Raw genomic sequence first — 19,926 nt, forward strand, 5'->3', positions numbered from 1 at the left:
ATACCATGACAATTACCTATAATACATAACATGTAGGTTCATTGTGATTGGCTCTAAAGTCATAAAATAAACTCAGCAGCTGTAGCTACCGCAGCATTACATCATTGATTTTCAGCATAACTTTGAATGAAAAACAATAAACAGAAACAGGGTAAAACAGGATGCAGTTATTTTGCTCCTGCATGACCAAGACAAGTCAAATTAATCCAGGAACTAAGTACAGTATAATTAACTCCAAGCAGAGTTAAACCATAGGATTATTGCAACGTCTGCACTGCAGTTCAGTGGTAAATCTTGTGTTAATCAATCAACTTGTTAAGAAGGAAACATAAAAAAGTGGCATACGCACATAGAACGCACTTTGAGGTACAGAGCTACAGGCGATACCTGTTCCATAAGATACCTGAAGGCTGTGCTTTCTGTTCTGGAATACATGTTAGTGAATCCACCATGAACTACTATCTGTCCATTATGTGGCTGTCCTAAGAGGATGAGTGGATTAAGCCCATTTATGATAGCACGGATCCAATTTCACCCCCCCCCATACAAAGAGTTTCTGTCAATCCCCAGAACCCATCCAACTCCAGTTGACTGACTCTCATATAAAATTGGAGAAGGTGTCCAGGGTGACATTAAAGGCGCTATCTGAGTGTAATGTATCAATATACTCACCTAAAGGATTATTAGGAACGCCATACCAATACAGTGTTTGACCCCCCCTTTAGCCTTCAGAACTGCCTTAATTATTTGTGGCATTGATTCAACAAGGTGCTGGAAGCATTCTTTACAAATGTTGGCCCATATTGATAGGATAGGATCCCCCACACCATTACACCACCACCACCACCACCAGCCTGCACAGTGGTAACAATGCATGACGGATCCATGTTCTTATTCTGTTTACGGCAAATCTGACTCTACCATCTGAATGTCTCAACAGAAATTGAGACACCTCAGACCAGGCAACATTTTTAGAGTCTTCAACTGTCCAATTTTGGTGAGCTCGTGCAAATTGTAGCCTCATTTTCCTATTTTTAGTGGCGATGAGTGGTACCCAGTGGGGTCTTCTGCTGGTGTAGCCCATCCGCCTCATGGTTGTTCGTGTTGTGGCTTCACAAATGCTTTGCTGCATACCTTGATTGTAATGAGTGGTTATTTGAGTCAAAGTTGATTCTTCTATCAGCTGGAATCATTCGGCCCATTCTCCTCTGACCTCTAGCATCAACAAGGCATTTTCGCCCCCCAGTACTGCAGCATACTGGATGTTTGTCCTTTTTCAGACCATTCTTTGTAAACCCTAGAAATGGTTGTGCGTGAAAATCCCAGTAACTGAACAGATTGTGAAATACTCAGACCAGTCCGTCTGGCACCAACAACCATGCCACACTCAAAGTTGCTTAGATCACCTTTCTTTCCCATTCTGACATTCAGTTTGGAGTTCAGGAGATTGTCTAGACCAGGACCACACCCCTACATGCATTGAAGCAGCTGCCATGTGATTGGTTGATAAAATAATTGCATTAACGAGAAATTTAACAGGTATTCCTGATAATTCTTTAGGTGAGTATATATATTAAAAAGCTTGAGGGAGAAATTGAATCTTTCTGGTGTTGTATGCCAAGAGTGGTTAAATTAAACTTCTCTTCATCGCCAACTGGTACTGTACGAAATCCACTGTATGATGGGGTACAGCTGCAGAAGGAGTTTGTAACCCAAGTCGATATTACAAGGCTATAAACTGGGACTTTATCTTTTAACATATTATACTGTATACATGTGGTTGTCAAAAGATCTCAGCAGTGCGTCATTTGACACAGAGGAATTATGTTTCAGACTCCTCAGGATGACATGGCTAAATAATCAGTCAGTAGCTAACAATAAAACCCAACAAGGGATCTTTCGTTGTGATTATGGGTAAAAATGGTGAGGCAAATAACAACTGTCGGCAGTAATGGAGCCCCTCTATAATCACAGCAAACAGCTCCTTCGGGTGTGTAATGACTTTTGTATAATGGCTATTGACGCAGCTGCACTAACTGAAACATTTTCCTAGTAGTATAAAAGTATATGAAAAAATAAACATAGGCAAACAGAATTATGTCTTATTAGCTGCCTGGTACCACGTAGATTGCCACAGCAACCAATGTCACACTCATAATATGTGTTTCATGTGAATATATGGTGAGGCAAGAATGAATCTTCAGACTGATATTGCTTATAGCTGAAATAACCGGCTGTACAAAGTCTATTTTTCTCCAGATATTACCTGCAGTAAACAACCAAAGGCAATATAATATAACTGCAGCTTATATATTGACTAATCTGCTGATTTAAATCATATTACGTGTGTGTGTGTGTGTGTGTGTGTGTGTGTGTGTGTGTGTGTGTGTGTGTGTGAGAGAGAGAAAGAAAGAAAATGTGCATCCCTTAGTGAATTTGGGAAAACGTAATGAAGAAGTAAACTAAAACCTGCCGCTGCTGGCTGATAATGCCCACTTGCTGCTCTACCTTTCTGTTACAGATCCCTCATGCTGAGTGATGATAGCTCAAGTGATTGGAACACATCTTCCATATGTCCCCAGATAGCGGAACTGACTCACAACCAGTTTACTGATTGGATAACGGGTGTGGGCCACCGTTACGAGCAGCTAAGCGTATCATTGGGTGAGCCAACCCCATTAAGAGCAGGTCATCCAGATGAATGATTAAACAGGCGGAAGAGTGCTCTGGCCAATCAGCAAACAATCATTCTTTTAAATGAGTATTATGCAAATGAAGCATTGTGAATGCATCAAAACAACTGTATGAAAATGACGCCTGGGGTGACAGTGGGTAGAGGTGTGTGGTGTGTGTGTGTGTGTGTGTGTGTGTGTGTGTGTGTGTGTGTGCATTTATGGTCCATGGAGATGCAACTGTACACATAAGAAACTGGAAATAATTGGTATTGTATTTCAATCCCAAATGCCATAGATTAGTCTGCCCCCACAAAAATAAGCACTGCAGGCAGAGAGGGGGCTGAATACATTCAACAAAAGCATTGTAGATGATTTAGACTTCAAAATATGGTATATGCTTATTAGCTTTCTACCGGTGAGATCAATGAGAAAATACGACTCTCCTATCTATACAGTGCGATAGATTAGAAGCTGGAGTCAGCAGTTATGTAAGCCTATATTCCAAAGCGTGGAAACAGGGGGAAACAGCCCTATCAAACGGTTACAAAATCAACTACCAGCACTTTTAAAGCTAACTAATATGTTGGAAGCAACCACAGTCTGGCACATCACCCGCAGAAGAACAGCTAATTATCCACTGTACACTTTATTTTTTGCACGGATTAGGCATAAGGAGATTGAGTAATATTTCTAAACTTTAAAAAGCTAAACTAAGCTGCTGAGCTTAGTGTTTTGACCATACAAAACATGTTCTTACATTTACAAGAGCCATTCAAATCTGTTATACAAATCAAGGACCTAATGTATAAAAGGTTTTTCTTTTAGAGATATAATTGCCTTCCCATTATTTAATCTGTATTTATTCATGGGAGGTTGGGTGACCTACAGTACATGCTCTTTTTCAGCAAAATCCAGGAAATCTTCACATTCACTGTTATGCTGTACTGCACCTGTAATTTAAGACCTAAATGTTTCAGTACTAAATAAAAACATAGGCCAAGTATCTCGTATCTTAACATCTTACTGCATTTTTCTATCAAACCTGCTCCACATTCACATACACTGTAAATGCAGTTGCACAATCAGAGCTGGTACCTGCCCAGAACATTGCATTGTTTCCTACTGGGCACTCTGGAACAAGTGGGATCTTAAAATCCTCAGTTCAAATTGGTAGCTGACTTCTATCAGCAATAACAATTGCAGTATTGGCAGGTCACTGGCAGAGGTTACAGTGCCCTTTAACAAACAAATAACCTTTTAAATAGATGAGACCAGAACAGATCTGTGACCTACAGTATGTAATTACAGACATAAGTCTCATATTAAACTAATACATCATGTTTTGAAATCCCATAATAAAATCAATTCACCACTCATCACTTTTGCTTGAAAAACTAATTTGTGTAGTATGTTGGTAAAGGGAAAGGGAGGGGTCTTTATGTTCCTTCTGCTTCCACCTCCAAAGTCTGTCGTGAGCTCCTGCATGTGTCCCACCTACACCGCGCTGCAAGGGCTGCCATATGCTTTTTGACTCTGTTTAGGTTGATGTTTTTGTTGTTGTCTTCGCACGCTGCAGTATTTATATTCTGATCGCCCACCATATCCTGCCCCCTACTGACACCTTGGCCTGTCGTGAAGGGTTTCCATGCCAACTCCCACCCCAGGCAGCAGCCCTAATTGGCTAGCAACCATGCAATGGTGATTTATGAGAAAAAGAAAACAACTACAAGACTAATAACAAAACAGAAAAAAAGCCATGTATCCATGTATTTTAGCTCAATTAGTGAAGACACAGAACATGCTGTGATATAAAGTGACTTATTTGTCATTTGCAGAAATCCATTTTATTTTATCATTTCCCGCTTACAATAATGTACCCCATTTGGTTCATTCTTCATTAATCCGTGTTGTGTGGCTTCAGTCTTTCTATTAGGTTTGTGTGTGTGTGACTGAGAGCAAGGATGCATATACATATAATTGGCAAACCCCTTTGATGCAAGCTTCCACCCAAAATACTTTACAGTGAACATGCCCAAAGGTAACCTTGATGCCGTCAACTCTGAGCAAATTCTGATCCGGCATCCACTTGCAGAGACTAATTAATTGCATATATGAGAGCAATTAAAAGTAAGTAAATTTTGGGGAGAATTTTAGAGTCTGCTCTCCACCATGTTTGATTAGTCCCCAGCAGCGAAATGCAAAGTACATACTCATTATGCCTGTTTGGCACACCTCTAGGTTAGTGTGTGTATGCAGTGCCTGTGTAGGCAGTTTCCTTGAAGACTCTGAAAGTTATTGTCATACTTTCTTACCTCTATGAACCAAAAAGAAAGAGTCCTGTTTACCTGTTCACTTTTGTCCTCTGCAGTTAGTTAAAGAAGTAGTTCAATATTTGAGGAAGACACTAATTTGCTTTGTTATTTGAGATAAAATATCTATGTTACAGTTATGTCAAGCGCAGAACAGGAGTCAGTTCATAGTTGAGTCTATCTTAGCATAGAGACTGGAAGCAGAGCGAAGCAGCTAGCTTTGTCTCTTGTAGTACTGTATATCTTGAAGTAAAAACGACAATTTCTGATTTCTGGGGGAGTTGCAAATTGAAGCTATGAAGCGTATTTCTTTAATGTGTGGACTGGGAGCCTGAGCTCTGATGGGCTAACAGCTACAGCTGCAACTAATTAAACAAAATGATGCAATTATGCTTGCTAGTCCTATTTACATGTTTGGCATTAATACTAAACAAATGACTGGCTTAAAGTCTTTCAATGTATTGACTAGTGATGTTAGGTTCTGTGCCGAGGCTTCGGAGCGTGTGTCGAGAAATCCGTTAATCGCGTATCGAGGCTTGTATCGTTTTAGAGAATTGATGTCATTGAAAATATCCGAAACCTCACTCTCCGTCCTTTCCACGTGACTGGTTTATGAAGTGTTTCGAATCCACACGGTTTTATGACACATCCATGATCTACACAAGCACATTTACTGCCATCTGAATAGCCTACCAATATTGCCCCTCCTGCTCTTATGTCATAACCAAAAGGATGGATTTACACACGTTTGATAGCCACATTCCTCTCAAGCTTATCTGTTTATTGTACAGTCATGTTGATTATATAATACCAAAAGAAAATACACACTATATTGATATGAATGGATTAGGTGGAAATAGATAGAGGCAGTGTGATGGTATGGGGCAGCATCTCCCTCACTGGAAAAACGAGGCTTGTCATCATTGGAGGCAATCTCAATGCAGAGAGATATAGAGATGAGATTCTGCAACCAGTGGCAATCCCATATCTCCACAGTCTGGGACCGAACTCTGTCCGCCAAGATGACAACGCTCGCCCCCCACAGGGCGGGGTTTATCACAGACTACCTCCAGAATGTGGGAGTGGAGAGGATGGAATGACCTGCCAGCAGTCCTGACCTCAACCTGATTGAACACTTGTGGGATCAGTTTGGGCGTGCTCTTCGTGCCAGAGTGACCAACACAACCACGTTGGCCGACTTCCCTGCACTCACCTCTTGTCCCTTGGTGCTTGTGTACATTTGTCCACATTCATTTTATACATTGCTCCAGTTGTTTTCATATGGCATTCATTTTCAATTTGCTATCATTTTATCATTGCTTTAGGTATTATTTCAGGATATACTATCCCAGGTTTTTTTGCGTTAAAATTATTATATTCTTGCATCAAGCACTGGTTTAATTTAAAGCAATACACACAACCACAGTTTAGTTTAAGTTAGATTTATTAAGTTTCAGGTTTGAACAGTTCATTGTCTGTTTCTTCGTACTCACCTTTTCTTTGTTGCTTTGTTTGGTCCACCATGCAGGAATGTTTGGGGAGAAGCCACTTAGGGCCCTATTTTAACGATCTGAAACGCAAGTATGAAACGCAAAACGCAAGTAGCTTTGTGGGCGGATCTCGGGCGCTGTTGCTATTATACCGGCGGGATAAATGAGTCTTGCGCCCGACGCAAATCTAAAATGAGTTGGTCTGAAGTAGCTAGGTGTGGTTTGGGCGTAACGTGCAATAAACCAATCAGAGCGTCATCTCACATTCCCTTTAAGAACAGGGCGCTTGTTCCATGGCAGATTGCTATTATGACCGGCGGATTTGCCTGGCGACGCCAGCGGAGCTGCCGATGCGAGATGCGCAAAGTAATAAATGCCCGCCTGGGGGGGGGGGCGATGTTGCTGCTGCCACTCGGGCGCATCTCCTCAAGTCTGGAGAGGATTGCTGCAGCAATGGAGCGTGGGCCTCCAAACGCACCACCTGCACCTGTTGTGCCCCTTCCTCTTCCCCCACTCCATCTCCGTCCACCCGCTCCATCAGGAGCAATATCAGCATTACTCCCGGACCAGATTCCGCCGGAGTGTCCAATCCCACCGTAGTTCAACATCACGTCTCCTTAAGTCCTCTAATATTTCCTCATTTATGTCATCAACACATCCATGATTCATGGAAATGTGTAAAACACAAGAAGCCACAAAGAATGCTGCGACTTTTTGAGGACTGTAAGTGTCTCCTGATCTATCCAAACACATGAAGCGCATTTTCAGTAATATTTTCCTTTGTAATTATGTATGGTTTTCAAAAATGGGAACTGCTGTAGATGAGAGACGTGTATATGCGGCGTAGCGCACACGCTACATTATGGCCGCCCCCTCTAAAATAGCATCTGAATAAGGCGTTACTGACTTTAGACTAGCGCCACTGACTTTAGACCAGGTTTTCCTGGTCAGTGGCGGAATTGTTTTCTGAAACTGCAGAATAGCACAAAGTAACGTTATACGGAACACGCTTTCTCTTTTCGCTGAACCGCCCCCGGGAGCGCAAATACATTCCCTAATTTACCGACGTGCGTCTGTGGAGGGAAAAGTCCGCTGTGCGTCGGGTGCAAAATAGGAATGATACATGCGTCGGTGTACAAAGGCAATTGCGCTGAGTGCAAGATAGGGCCCTTAGAGTATCTGGTGTATTTCTGGTATTAATGATGTCATCACTGACATCTTGGGACAGAACCAAGTCATGGGGGTTTCCTGTGTGTATTTTTTTTTTTCATGTGTTTGGTTAATGCATTTGAGGGGTAATTGGAGTGAGTTGTGTACTTCCATGAAGTGTTCTTTATTTGTGTAAATGACAACAAACTGTGTCTAGCTTTGTCCAGATTTTGGTGAGGTTAGTAATGTTTTGTAGACTCACCGCTGGAAGATAGTGTGGCGGTCCAGGACTGATTGAGAGCCCTATAAAGGCAGTGGCATTTTGCTGTTCAGGGGAGGAAAACAAAAAAAAATTAAAGCTGTGCTGATACAAACAAGTGCTTAGGAAGTACAGAGTGAAGAAGTCTGCTTTTTTTACGATGCTCTGGCTACACTGCACAACACGCCTGTGAGAGAGATGCCAGACAAAGTAAATGTTTTCAGACCAGGTAAAGTCTATATGAATTGAAAAACTTCAGTTGTTCTTTTTAAAATTGTTTGTCTGCCATAATTTTGTCTGCCATTTTTTTAGCATGCTCATTTCAACTGTCAGTCATAGAGACTGTACTTAGCTATCCGCAAAAATAAAGTCTTGAAGGCTAAATATAACGTCAGACCAATTTTATTCAGCAATACTTAGGGGTCTATTATGAATTACTTCAATTTACAATTTAGCTACTCTACCCTTTTATATAATTATGTACGTTGTGTTAATAACAGTGTAGGCTATTATTTCTCTGAAAGCATGTAGCTTCCCATCTCTATAAATACTTGAATAAAGTCCTCAACTGCACAGAATCAGGCCTTGATTTTAAACAGGCTTGTATTTCTTGGGTTTGTAGCTCAGGTGGTAGAGCAGGCCCAGTGGTGCGTCCTCATGTCAAAGTGTCCTTTGTGTGTGCATATGAGGGACAATTACTGTATAGACAGGCCTTTATTTCTAATTTCCCCAGTGATGTATATTTTAGTCGGACACCTCTGTTTCCTAATCTTCTTCCATTTTAATTGAATGAACGCTGTCTGCTTTTGATGTAAACTCAAATGTTCCTTCTTAGAATATGCAGAATAAAATGCACAGTAATAACCAGTCAGTAAAATCGCTATGATTTGAGAGATGCCAGTATTTGAATAAACACTTTTATTTAAAGATGTGCTGTATTAGAGTAAAAAGATAGTAGCTTGGTAAGACTTAGCTAATATAAAACCTAGAATACTAATACTGACTGCATTGTAGAGCAACATAACCCGCATTATTGAAGCTGTCCACTAATATGATGCATGAACTAACCACAACCATATTCGCTAAAATACACAATGGTAAGTCACAGTCACACATGCCCAACTATTGTTCGTCACTGTCAGATTGATCTCAGCCGTAGATTAGCCATAGTGCATTGTCAGGACCAATTAAGGATGGGTCATAACCTCCCGATGGTCAGTTTGGATCAATGTGAGCGAACACCCAAACAAACCTAATTTAATCACAGAACTCTGGCAGGGTCTTGTTGATCCAAATTTTTGTTTTGGGATTGATTTAGTTGGGATTTCGACATTTTATGATTTCCAGCTCTCAAGGTGCTAGAGGTAGAAACAGGGTTTCTTAATGGCATCGGAGATGTATGATTGTATGCAGCAAAATGTTAATTGCTTTATTGAGTGAGATTCTACAGTATATGGAAATGAAAGAGAAGAACAAGAAGTGGAGAGAAGACTGGTGAATTTTATAGTATGTTGACCATCTCGTGGCTGAGGCAGTTTTTGAACGGAGACTGGCTTTCCACCAACGGAGCTTAAAAGAGAACAAGGAAGAGAAGGGAAAAGCTATAGATGGAAAACAAGGAGAAATGAAACGGAGCGACAATAGGAGCAAGCCAAGTGGAGTGAGAAGTGGTGGTGAATTCACAGCGAGCATGCTGGTAATCTCCTTGGTTTCATGAGTTGGGACCTTATTCCTTTTGAGGTAATAGAAAGAGGAGGCAAACATGAACAGGGAAGAGGAGAGGGGAGAAAAAATGACTCTGGTTCAAAGTGAAATGGATGGTTAGAAATATGCGAGAGGCCTGTCCTGTCTTTGCTTTTGTACTGTATTTTTTTTTTTAATCCCTGTCTTGCACATAGGCTCTGTCTCTTTCTCTTGTTCTGTTCCAAAATGCATTACCAAACAGGCTCAGAATAAAACCTCATTCTTCTCCTTGCATGCTTCCCTCCCACTTTACATCTTTCTCAACATTAGGGGTGCGTTGGCTGCATTAAATCCTTCTTTTTATACTGTTGAGTCATCTGTTTTGATGGCTGTGCGTGTGCCTTCCCCTCACCCCTGCCAGCCTCCTCAGCCTCGCTCTCTACTACATCTCTCCGTCTATACAGGGGCACAAATCTCCCACCGTCTTCTCCAGGGTTTCTATTTGTTCCTTAATCACTATCAGAACTGGCCGCCGGCAGCTGATCCGACAGTATGATTATGAGCCAGAGCTAAATAGGCAGTGATGGTGTGGTGGTTAATGGCGTTGGGTTGAGGTTTGTTTTTTATGGAGGGGGTGGAGCGGCGGAAGGGGAAGGGGTTGATGCGAGGCGACTTGGCTCATTTAGATGTGCTGTGCAAATTCTATCAGGGGATATATGATGAGCCTGGGTGCAGTAGATAAATGAATATGTGTACTTGGGAAATTTCAATGGCACCAAGGGAGTAGTTCTATGAATATGGTGTGGTAGGCATTGCCATTTCTGTGTTTAATCCACATATGATAATTATTCCCTCTTTTCCAAACACAATCAACAGTGGCTTAATGATCCTGAGATGCACTCCAGTGGAAGAACCCAGGGGCCGTTACGATAATACAAGGCTCATAATGCAACATTAACGCGTGTGCTTTAATTTGCAATGTCGAAACGACTCCGATAAAGGACAGTTATCACATACAGTGATGTTTTCAGTGCTCAATTAATGACTTAAAGACAATTGATCCACTGGAATAAATGCTCACTGCTCAAGGCGACTGCATTCAAGTAGATCTTTCTTCCATTCTTAGAAAACTATTAGAAACAAAGACTCTTCGAATGGCCCTGCACCTCCTATTGAAGGAGTAGTTTCAGATTTTCAACAACTAGTAAAGTTAAGAGAGGGTCCTAAAACACAGGGCTTTCAAACGGGAAAGTGGAGTTCATGGCCTGGAAAAAGTTAAAGGGAAAACACAAGACTTTCCTCCCAAGAATTTTTTTTGTGTTTTTAGGAGTAGTACTTACCAGTGTTTACCAAAAAAAAAATTCTAATCTTAACTAGTCGTTTTGGTGCCTTAACTAACTGCCGTTGCTGCAGAACAGTCACCTTTTTGTTAGCTAAACTTAACTGTAACGGATGCTGAAATGACCGTAACCTCACGGTGCCCTTTACCCCGCTCACAGTCACCTTTTATCAGCTAAATTTAACTGTAAAGACAGCTACATTTAAAGGTCCCATGGCATGAAAATTTCACTTTTATGAGTTTTTTTTTTTAACATTAATATGCATTCTCCCAGCCTGCCTGTGGTCCCCCAGTGGCTACAAATGGTGATAGGTGTAAACCGAGCCCTGGGTATCCTGCTCTGCCTTTGAGAAAATGAAAGCTCTGAGAAGTTCTGGAATCTTCTCCTTATGAGGTCATAAGGACCAAGGTTACCTCCCCTTTCTCTGCTTTGCCCGCCCAGAGAATTTGGCCAACCCATGAGAGAGAGACATCATGGCTTTCAAATGAGCAAAGTGGCAGTTGGTCAAGGCCACACCCCCACCCTCCACCTTGCCCCCCTCTCTCCTCCTCAATAGCTACAGACACAGAAATGGCACATACTAAGGAAAGCTCATTGTGGGACTGGCTCTAGTGGCTGTAATTCTGCACCAAGGCTGAATTTCGGGGAAGAGACTTCAGATATAGTATTAGGGGACCACTAAGGTCTATATAAAGAGACTTCAGATACAGTATTAGGGGACCACTAAGGTCTATATAAAGAGACTTCAGATACAGTATTAGGGGACCACTAAGGTCTATATAAAAGAGACTTCAGATACAGTATTAGGGGACCACTAAGGTCTATATAAAAGAGACTTCAGATACAGTATTTGGGGACCACTAAGGTCTATATAAAAGCATCCAAAGAGCACCATGTCATGGGACCTTTTAACTGTCATGTGAACAGTCGTCACCTGACCGGTTGGCGCATTTCATAAACTCACTTGACTCTTGCTGTTTATGATGCTAGCAACTGCACATACTTGCTGCCCAGACACTTCCCCAACACCCCCTTACTGCTTGTATCAGGGGCTTTTTACCCTCAGTCTAGTCTTCAGCAAACAAAATACATTGAGTTGAAGTGAAGGCCAGTAAAGAATGCTTCACTGTTTGTCCTTAAAAGGCTCATTGATAATTGTCCTTCTGCATTGTTCTAAAATTGGTGGACTATGTTTTAAAAAAGCCACACATTCTACATTGTTCTGCCAGTATGGATGTGACAACTTTTAAATTAAAGCTTGAAGTCAGCATTTTTTTTTCGTTTCTCTGTAAAAACACCTATTTCACCCTGGTTGCTTCTAATTTACCCATTATTTTTGTCCATTGAACAGACTAATTGTTTTTCTGATATTAGTTCTTTCAACATCTCGGGAGCTGTTCTTCTGGAAGGACAGCTGGTGTTGTGGACAGCGTCGGGCCATGACAGAATTTGTTTGCTGTTTATTAGATGGATGGATGCTGCTGTAGCGCTGCAGATGATGTGAATTTAGGAATGGTCTTACATTGCATATGAGTTGTGTTTCAGCTTATATTTATTCAGACAGGGCTGACTAAGCATGCTTGCTCATTCACAAATGGCAAGCGAACATTTCCAATGGAGCCATTGCCTAGATTAAGTGCCTTTCTCAGAGGAGAGCATGTTTAATCGACTTTTCCAGAGCAGATTTCCCCCCGTGATGTTTGTGTAAGCGAGTGTGTTTGTCTGTATTCAAGTTTGTCATCGATTTGGGTGTTTAGAAAAAAGACGAGGGTATGTTGCGCCTGAATTTGTGTATGCTCTCGGCAACCGGCATGTGGGTGTGACTTTGTCCCAAATGATAAACCAGTCGGCAAGCATGGGGCTGTCGAGCTAAAGGAATTTCAACAGGCGGGTTAGAGTGGTGCACTGTGGGTTGTGGCAGTAACAGCGGGTTCTTGCTGCGTGACAGTCATCCGAATGTCATCCACACACCCACTCAAACAAAGACAACAGGACATTGGATGGTACAAGCGGGGGAAAGGGAAGAGAGTGAACTTTTTTTTTTCTTTTCTTTTTAAGTCAGAAAAAACGAGTGAAACAGGATGGGGAGGAGAGGGTGCATGAGCAGAGAAAAACAAGAAGAAATGGTCATTAGGAGGAAAGAGTCTTGAAAAGAGAGATGAGAACAGTGAAGAAAAGCTGCACGACTCGGGCGTAGATGAAAGAGGGAGAGAGAGTCTGGGGCAGCGGGGAGGAGCAGAAGGCAGTTATGATGTGCATTAAAGAGATATGATTTGTCTTGCAGTACGCTATGGAGAAAAAGTAGAAAAGGGAGAGAAAAGAGACTTTATGGTTGCCAAGGACAACATACTAATGGGATACATGCAGTCACCCACTCAACCCTCCCCACCGAGCTCCCTTCTGTGTGGATCTGCGTTTGATCCTCCTTCACCTTTTAAAGCTTAGCTCTTCTCCTCGTCCTCAAAGCATCACTTGTTTTCTGTTAATGCTGTCGTTCTCCTTCCCTACCTGCATTTGCGTGCGAGCTCATGCTGTATTTGTGTGCATGAAAGTGTGCGTTTGTCCTCTTCCTCTGCCACATTTTTCACAGTCCGTCTACCTCCTCCACTCGTTGCCAAATCTCTACCCTACCAGCTTTTTTCGGCTCTCTCAGTCCTCCTTACTCCATCCCTCTTCCTCTTCTCCTCCTCCTGCTTCCTTCACTCTACAGCAAGTTTCATTTTATTCTCTCCACTAAATTAACTCAAGGGAGATGGGAGTGGATAATTCTGGTTTACTACAACAGTACATGGCTCTTGTATTTGTAGTTTTGGACAATATTCTTATAGGGTATATTAACCTTGTACTAGTCTGGCTAGTCCACTCAGCACACAGAAAAACGTTCTCTGGTTTATTGGAAATTCTTTAGACCAATTACAATTGGCTTGTTCGGCGCTAATAACGGTGCCTCTGCAAAATAGCTTTGGGAAGGAACCTGTTTTGGTGGAACATGTGTTCGTTAAGTTGTTTTAGTCGTGCAACAGAAAACTCCGATTGGACAGATAGTCTAGCTAGCTTTCTGGATTTACCCTGCAGAGATCTGAGGAGCAGTTAACCATAGTTGTGCACACACAGTTTTTTACTGTTGAATGAGAGGTTAGTAGCATGTGGAGTATAATTCTCCCCATTAGTATTCACAGCAGAAGATAAAGTAAGGACAAGGTCTCCCATTAGTCTGTTTTATTTTGAGTTCACAAATCTCATAAGACTAATCTTTCCCTCGATTTATCCTTTATACACATCACAGCCTTGATACTAAGCTCGGCAGTGCGCAACAGAGTGTGGGCGGACATAAACTTGATTTGGCCCATTGTTAGTCTGGTTATCACCAGACCAAGCTCATGCTTTTAAGATTGAACATTAGTCTGGGGAGTCTGCTCTGTATTTTCTACCGCACAAGAGGCGTGATCAACGAGCATAGTTAAAATGACTCTGTACACAATTGGATAGTCCTTCAACCAATCAGACCAACGATCCGGGTGATGTAAGCGCTTCGGTGGCCGCTATGTTGAATGTAAACAAGAAGCTGCTTGGTCGCCTCTCTATCGTCATTGTGTTAAACTGGCCAATAGCGCGCCAGGTGGATAAGCCAGTTTGTGATTGGTCCCCGCAAAATTGTAACAGAAGCAGGATAGATAAACGTACAGGTTTGCAGCCTGAGCTGCAGGGCGAAATCAAATCACCGGCAGATCGGGCTGGGTTTACCCACTCTAGCCCATTGTTACTTAATAAATTAAAGTACATTTAGTAGTGATGCACCGATGTGAAAATTGTGGCCGATAATATTGCTGTTATGGCTGATACCGATATTTACCAATGTCGATATCTCTGTACAGAAAACACATTTTTATGATAATCAAATAAGGAACTATTTACCAAAACGCATCGTTTTTACTTTTGTGATTTATTTTAAGAAATCACTGATATTGGGCACCTTTACCTGTGTGCAAAATATGACTGTCATCAGATTTTCAGAAGAAAAAATTAATATTTATATAAAAATAAATTTTTAAAAGGATACAAGTGTGTCCTGCTTAGACTCCACTCCCAAGCCATGCCTACCGTTTACAGACCGACAGTGAGGCAGCATTCAACTCAACCCAAATGTGTTTTATTGTCATTTCAACCATATACACAAAACATTTCAACGTGGCTCTAAAATAAAAAAAACAGGAATGATTCACATCGGCCCTATTCATCGGCCCTATTTTGACCACGGAACGATACCGATGTGTAAAACCGTGCACCACTAACATTTAGGCCTCTCAGCACTATTCAAGTTATGGCCTAACACAGATGTATGGATGTTTCTTTAATTGAACCGGGACAATGCACCGAGAACATTAACTTTATATAAAACAAGGAGAAATGTAATGTGACATAAACCAATTAGCACCACCAGCTGTATGATGTATTCACATTAAAATAACGTGTGGACATTGAAATGACTATTTTCTTTTGCCAGTTTTTCCTAATTTGGTTAAAATTCTTGCTACATTTTTCAGACTAATTGTTTGTCTTGCCATGTTGGACGTTGTCGTGATGTCCCTGTGTTCCCAGATCTCAGGAATTATACAAAAGTATAGTATACTATACGGAAATACAACACAAGCTTTGTGCAGCCAGTAATTAAACATGTAGATTGTTGGAGTTTACTGCTAAACAAACCATTCATAGTCAAAAAGTAAATGAGTTGTGAAATATATTTAAAAATGTAAAAACTTCTTTAACCTGTTATGTATGAAATCTTTCAGATTGAAATTTCAAATGTTTGTTTTCATTATGATAGGGAGCACATACTGTAGTCAGAGTCCTGTGATTTCCCAAGGTAACCATATTTCACAGATTAATGCACCCAGCAAAACATTTCCACACTTCACCGGGGGAAAAAAAAGTCAAGTTTGGGTAATTGGGCCAAAGGGATTTTTCCCCTTTCTCTCACAGGCTATGTGTCACCAAGTCCATGAGGATTCAACTCACATAATGCTAGTTAACTATCAGGTTTTAGAAGTTTAGATACTACCACTCTGAGCCATGTAAAAGCCAATTACGAATGTGTTAAAAAAGCCAGTGATTTGCTTTGATCTGATTTTGCTGACAGTTAAAAAGAGAATACAGAAACCAGCAGGGACTTTGGAACAATTGTATAAAAACTGAATTTCAATTGTAACCAAACAATAATCCGCTCTCATTCTCTGGGTGCAGCTCACAACAACTTCCACTCCTCTTTGTTGCTGTCATTTGGATTTTTCACAGACCATCCTTATGTTGCACACATGTGGGCTTAATGCCTCATCTCTTGTTGGTGAATTATTTAATAGCTCTCTACGTGGATCCATCTTCATTTTAGTCAGCCTAACAGGCTGCCCTCCCTTCTAAATTCTCTTCATTCATCCCAGGACTCCATTTACTTTTTTCCTTCATGTCCTTCACTGTCCACCCTCCCTTACTGGTCTTTATATCATCATTTCCTGCTCTGTCCGTTGATAGATTATGGCCTTAAACTTACTGTTGGGCACAGCAGTGGATCAAAACATCATTTTCACCCCTTTATTTTGCCGTGAATCTTCACTGTCTGTCTCTTCTCTATCTTCTCTCACTTATTAATGGCTTCTTTAAATCCCCCTCCGTTTATTACACTTCGTCCAGAGCCTGGGCCTTGATGTTTGTTCAGTTCCTTTATATTCAAAGCACATTTATTCCGTGTTTTCAGTTAAACCAAGGACATTAAGTCAGATTTTTCTCTTCATCACTTGACACATTTTCTTTTTATTTGCCCCCTTCCGCCCTGCCGCCTCCACACACACAGCACTCAAGACCACCAGCTTCGTGAGGTTATGGTCCGTTACCCTTCTGTTTCTAACTTTATTAATCTTTCCTTCCGCCAAGCTGATCACCCTTTCATCCCTTCCTCTCTTTTTTTTTTTTTCTCCCAGATGTGCGCTTCCTCTGACCCTCTCTCATCTAACCTTTACTTAAAGCCAAAAGATTTACATGGAGATGGGGAAAAAATTGTCTGCTCCGTTCTCTTTTGATACCACTTAATATCTCTCAGATGCTGCAGTGGCCCCGCCCCTTTAATGTTAGATGAGTTGGAGCTGACCCGTGTCAATGTGCTCTGACATTTGAGTGGGCCAAGTGTGTTCTTTCTTGCACAGCAAATGTTTGTGTGTGGGGTGTGTTTGTGTGAAATGAGCCAGTGGTTATCCCATTCTTCCTTTGTTGCATTGTTGCCTGTGAATTGACATTTGTTCCTCAGGTCTTTGGGCTAAAAGGTGGGAGTAAATTTGAAATAAGAAGGGCTGATTATAGTTATCATTTGTGCATCTCAACAGATCAGCAGTTGCAGTTCCATCTGGACCAGTTGCTTTTTTAGAGACTGTCTTTTGACCAACATCTCAGCCAAATTTGGTGTTTCCACAAATTGCAGATACAAATGTGCAAGGGAAACAGATTTCAATGGATGTCCTTTTTCTGTTTTGGTGTAGTTGCAAGAATTGCTTGTGTACATACATTATCTGAGGGTGTTGACTGTAATCATAGTCTACCTGTTGTTCAATGTGTTGGGGGTTGGAGTAGGGTTGGCGACACTTGTCATGTCCACTTATTCAGATGTTTTTTTTAAATTTCTTATTTGGTTAATATTAGTGCTTCTTTTTTACGATCAATAGTTAAAAAATCTGTCTATGTTGGTGAACATAATGTATTAAATGTGGGGAGTCTCATCTTTGTTTCTGCTTAAAATGGAGACTTTGAACTTATCGAAGGTGAAGCTGTCTTCTCCGTCTGTTTATCGGTCAAACACAGATACTGTACCTGCATATATAATCAGACACGATCTGCGTATAATCTGGTATTGAATTTTTGCTAATAAATATTAGGAAGCCTTTGACCAAACACAATTTTTCAATCAGGAAAAGGGCATTTGGTATGCACACCTAATCAAGGCTGTCTGGTTAATTTACGCTTTGCATTGATTTGATCTTTATCTCCGGCTTCCACCCTTCCACCCTCTCTCTCCCTGCATGTTTCTCTGACTCAAGTGTAACCTCCTTCCTGTCTCTTTTCTCCTTCTCTCCTTTAGCTCTGAGAGTTCTTGCTTTGGCCTGTGGGGAAAGAACCATTTGCTGGGATAACATCTGTTTCCCTGCCTGAGTGGAGAAAGACAAATCCGATCCAACTGGACCACAACACGCACCGTGTATACCACCGTCAACGCCATTTTTACCATTCGATATAGCTGAAGACTCATCATTAAAAAGGACAATTTGTTGATATATGCGAAGAACCATCCAGACCCAGGAGGCTCAGCTGACGCTCTACCCAGCCCGTCCTCCAACGAGCTGGACCTCTTTCCCTCCCTCTCTTTTGGAGTTCAGTTAATCTACTAAAGTAGAGGTGAGTGAGTCAATTGCACTGTTCTCTGCAAAATGAAAACTCCATACATTCTAGTGTAGATCAGCTGTCATTTTGACTTGTATTCAATTCTACTAAGCCATGGGAGTTTCTAATAAGTCCAGTGCTTTGGGTTGGGTTTGACAGGCCAGCAAGCCTTAGCTGACTGCTCGCCCACTGAAGTTCTTTTCACAAAGAGCACTTGACATTACCCAGTGGCATTTCAGTGGGGAAAGCAGCAGCACTATGTGAAGGTTTTCTTTCTTTTCTTTTGACCAATTCTGGCCAAACTAGCCTGGCTGGCAAAGTGGGGTGTCTGTTGCCATAGCAGCAGGTGCTAATCCATATACATGACTAGCATGAGATTTTGGGAAGGTGTGCTGGACTGTGTTGAGGGAGAAAAAGCTGGGGAAGACTTATTAGGCGTGATATATTTCCTGGATCTGTCATGTTGTTGGAAACGGATGAGCGGCTTTGGCTCAAGTTGAAGTTATGTGCTTTCATGATGCATGATGATGAAATCTGCTAACATTTACAGGAAACTACAGCATTGCCTGTATCATGTTTTTGCATCAACCCATATACTGTAGTTATTTTAGTTTTGGTTGCGCAACCTCTGCGATGTTGTCCCACTTTTGGTATCCTGCTGTACAGCTGAAAGTGTTCTTGTTTTGAAGACGTTACTGGGTTAATGTCCTTCCTCGCAAATGTGGGCCCTGTCCTAGTTCTGCAAAGGGGAAACTGGGCTGGATTTGTCGGTTTGTCATTAAGTTGCACTATCCTTAACTATCTTTTGGAGTTACTGATTAGCACTTAACTCCAACACAAGCCAAAATCATAGCACAAGGATTCAAATTATTTCGAGTGTATTTCTATACATAATAATCACCTCAAAATTACACACTGACATTAATATCCCATCCACTTTGACAACACATTTGATCTATCATTTTAACATTTTAAATTCACTTCCATTAGCTGTGTTATTGTTTCAGCCAATATTTGAAACCTGCTGAGCAGCCTGACAAAGCATCCATTTTCTTTAGCTTTTCAAACCGCAAGGTGTTTGGCATTTATAAGCATGAGTATTTGACACACCGATTCTCACAAATCATTTTTACAAAGTTTTTCACAATGTGAGAACGTGCATACTGTATATCTCAACTTTGCCCAAGGCCCAACACTTGTTCTTTCACCTTTTGGTGATAAACCTAATCGCAGATGACCCCAATACCAGTTGCTTCCTCTGTCTGCACATGGTGATGGACTTTGAATTTGAAATGTTATCATTCATCATGAAAGTTTTTGTTGTTTAAAAAAAACAAAAAAACAATGAAACTAAAGACAATCAGCAAAGTATGGAGTTACAGTAAATGCTAAATTGCTCAAATTAAGTTAAAGTATGAAACCAGATAATACACACAGTTAACCCTCAATCCATCCACCTACACACTCCTTTAAGCTCATAATGGTCATTTGAAAGACCCTTTTGAGAGGGAGAAAACATTTCTATGAGCAGTTTTTCGTGTTTAAGACTCTATTTTAACCAGAGATGTATTCTGCCAACTTTTAAAAAGGAGATCCAAT

The 19,926-nt window shown here is 41.2% G+C and overlaps 1 protein-coding gene across 1 annotated transcript in view; it reads left to right on the top strand.

The window, feature by feature from the left end:
• The window catches only part of LOC120569250 (protein phosphatase 1 regulatory subunit 29-like), a 306,066-nt gene that overhangs the window by 83,993 nt on the left and 202,147 nt on the right, over positions 1 to 19,926 (top strand). Inside the window, exon 2 of the mRNA XM_039817061.1 lies at positions 18,029 to 18,342. The gene's annotated coding sequence lies outside the window, so the exon portion shown is untranslated. The remainder of the gene's footprint in view (positions 1 to 18,028; positions 18,343 to 19,926) is intronic.

Source organism: Perca fluviatilis, chromosome 1 (genome assembly GCF_010015445.1).
Source record: "Perca fluviatilis chromosome 1, GENO_Pfluv_1.0, whole genome shotgun sequence".
NCBI classification, from domain to species: domain Eukaryota; kingdom Metazoa; phylum Chordata; class Actinopteri; order Perciformes; family Percidae; genus Perca; species Perca fluviatilis.